Raw genomic sequence first — 3,508 nt, 5'->3', positions numbered from 1 at the left:
TACCAACTGTTTACTAAAACTGTTGAAATGCAATGGGTTATACACAGACACATAGATTTTTGTTATAAGGGGCCACATAGTCATTGGTACAAAGTAATGCCAATGACTATTCCCACAGAATACACAGCATCTGATACGGAGGCGGCATTTGGTATATCTGCGACCCCAGAATGTAAGTTCCCTGATTACTGTACCTGATGCTTTTTTGGGTATATATATTGGCAAATTCTGCAGTATTCTGTCCATTAGGATTAGATCCAAATACACGCACAGTACGAACAAATACAAATCATAACTGTCTCCTTTCTTTCCCTGCTATCCGTGTGCCTTCCCCTGCACTCCCAGGTAGTGAGATCAAACCTTCTTCAGCTTACACTCAAGATCTGGGAGAAGGAAATGGAGTTGCAGGAAGTTGCTGGGTATGTATTTTGCAAATCACACTTCACACAAATCAATTAAGTTAAGTTACTATAGCACAATATCAACATAATAAAAATGTTTTTTTTGTGCCTTATATGAAGTATGAAAGCTTTGCCCAGATAGATAATAAAAACCATTCAATCTTTATGAATAAAACCATCATATTAATTTTAACTAATGTTATATTGATTTTTTAGTAGACGTAAGGTATGGAGATCCAAATTACGGAAAGACCCCTTATCCAGAATAGCCTTGGTCCCGAGCATTCTGGATAATGGGTCCTATACCTGTATATCAATTCCGCCTGATCCATTCATACTATATACCCAAAGCCCACACCGCCCCCACCTATTCAAAGGGGCAGTAGGTGTTTTCCAAACTTGGAAGCTCCACCCTTATTGGGGTGAAGCCTATACCTATAGCAGGGCATGTAGCCTACTTAGCTCAGAAAAAGCCTACATTTGTTACAGTGGGCAGGTTTGTAGCAAGTATTGTTAATACTCAAGGAATATTATTCCTCCAGTGACCATAGCTGTAGTCTCAATGCTTTGGAAGCAAATTACAGTATTGACTCATGTTTTATCCCTTCAGGACCAGTGAACTTCAGGAAAACCCTCCTGCTGCAGAGGAGGAAATGACCAGCATTGAAGAACTTCCTGCTGCAGAGAAGGAAATTACCACCATTGAAGAACTACCTGCTGCAGAGGAGGAAATGACCTCCATTGAAGAACTTCCTGCTGCAGAGGAGGAAATGACCTCCAAAGAGGCAGCTCCAGCTGTAGAAGTGGCTAGCCAAAAATTAAAGGTGTCATTCCAGGTAACTGATGCTGTAGACCAGGGGTCCCCAACCTTTCTTACTCGTGAGCCAAAGTCAAATGTAAAAAGACCTTGAGAGCAACACAAGCATCATAAAAGTTCATGGAGGTGCCACATAAGGGCTAAGATTGCCTATTAGGTAGCCTCTATGCAAACTATAATCTTACTGAAGGCTTCATTTGGTAAATCTTGTTTTTATTCAACCCAAGCTTGTCACAAAGTCAGGAATCCAAAAATAACTACCTGGTTTGGGGACACTGAGAGCAATATCTGAACGGTTGGTGAGCTCATGAGCCCCTGGTTGGGGATCACTGCTGTAGACCCAGGCTAAACCTTGTATTTCAAAAACAAACACATATTTGTCTGTAATTTATTCTCATTTCAACAATTTCTAAATTTCCTCTCCTTTCTCTTTTTTTTCAGCGTAGTTTTGTGCAACTGCACCCCTGCTTTTAGAAATAAAAATAAGACGTCAGAGGTTCTTGCAAACAAAAAAGTAGTGAGGTAGTATTGTGCAGTCAGACACAGCCAGCAATTGTGACACTACTGTGGAGATGCTTGGTAGGTTAAAGGGGTGGTTCACCTTCAGGTTAAATTTTAGTATGTTATAGAATGGCCTTTTTTATTGCCTTTTTCATTGGTCTTCATTTTTACATTTTTTATACTTTTTAAATGGGGGTCAGCAGCCAAACAACTATTGTTTTGTGAGGCTACAATGTTATTGTTATGTTTTATTACTTATCTTTTTATATGTGGCCTCCTCTATTGATATTCCAGTTTCTTTTTCAAATCACTGCCTGGTTGCTAGGTTAAATAGGATCCTAGCAACCAGATAGCTGCGGAAATTACAAACTGGAGAGCTGCTGAACTAAAAGCTAAATAACTTAAAAACCCTAAATAAAAAACAATGAAAACCAATTGCAAATTGACTAAGAACAGCACTCTCTACATTATACTAAAAGTTCATTTAAAGGTGAACAACCCCTTTGTACCACTGTACCAGCTAGTGGTCCGGATCCCCTTCAATTGGAACTGTCGAGGGAGTGATACACTAGTATCACTAGTTGGTTGAGCCTTAAGGAGAGCAAGCCAGTCCCTACACAATTTTGGGATAAAATTAACTGGACACCCAAGCTTCCCTTATTATTTAATTATTAAGGGTCCACTACATTTTATTAGTAACAAAATGGCAACAGTATAAATGGTTCTTCCAGTATCAATTGCAAAAAAAAATGTTTTTGATCAGAGGAAATACAAACAATAAAATTACATTATCCAATCATCCACAGAGAAGGATGTTAATATTTGGCTGCCAAAATTCTGTGCCAAATAAGGACGATCCACGGCAACATCAAATCATAATGGGGGCTTAAAGAAATCAACTAGGAGAGGGCCCCATCAAAGTGCCAAAGTGGTCCTTGTCTGATGGGATTTTCTTACCTGCCCAGTAGATATCTGGCCTATGATCAGATTCAGTCAAGCAAGCCTCATTAATGGGCCAATATATGCCAACTTAGTCTGGAGGGGCAATGTCAGCAGCTTGTATTTTCCCAATAACCATATAACTAGTAGTAAATTGTCTACCTTTGGCTTATAGACTTGTCATTCTTCTATGGACTAGAAAGTCCTTTCATCAACAGTATGTTCCAAAATTCCTTTAAAATAAATTATATGGTTTCGTTAAATTTGTTTTTAAGGTAAGCTTCCACCAGTGTCACCCAAATATAATGAAATACAATGAAAATATGTCTGTAATTAATTATAAATTTAAAAAAAGCAGGCAAGTAGTACTGTATTATATGATCTACATACCTACAGATAAACACGCTGAGTACCCACCCTGTTTGATCTCTCTGCTGCCAATTTGACAGTATTTGTGCCGCCTTGAGCAAACTATCAACTGGCCCAGGCCCATAATCACTGTAAACAATGAACACAGCGACACCAAGAGGTGACACTAAAGATGACAGTTCTAAAATTGGTTTACAAAAGCACAAAGGAGTGATAGGACGTATTCTACCTGTTATATTCTGCCAGTAATTAAGAAATTCGCGAACAGCCGAATCAGAGCTACCGCTTTACACCTATATGGGCAGAAATATAGAAGCTTTACCGATATAAGCATTTAAACAGGTCATACAGTAAGCAAAGACAAACATGATGCTTGTTTATAAAAGTAGTTGTGAGGCGGAGAATATTAAACAAAAGAGACGCTCTCCGTGTCGGGCCATCGCTTACTCTACCTTATCAGGAAATCACGTGACCCAGAGCC

This window comes from Xenopus tropicalis, chromosome 4, assembly GCF_000004195.4.
Source record: "Xenopus tropicalis strain Nigerian chromosome 4, UCB_Xtro_10.0, whole genome shotgun sequence".
In the NCBI taxonomy this organism is placed as follows: Eukaryota; Metazoa; Chordata; class Amphibia; order Anura; family Pipidae; genus Xenopus; species Xenopus tropicalis.
Note: the sequence above shows the minus strand (reverse complement) of the source record.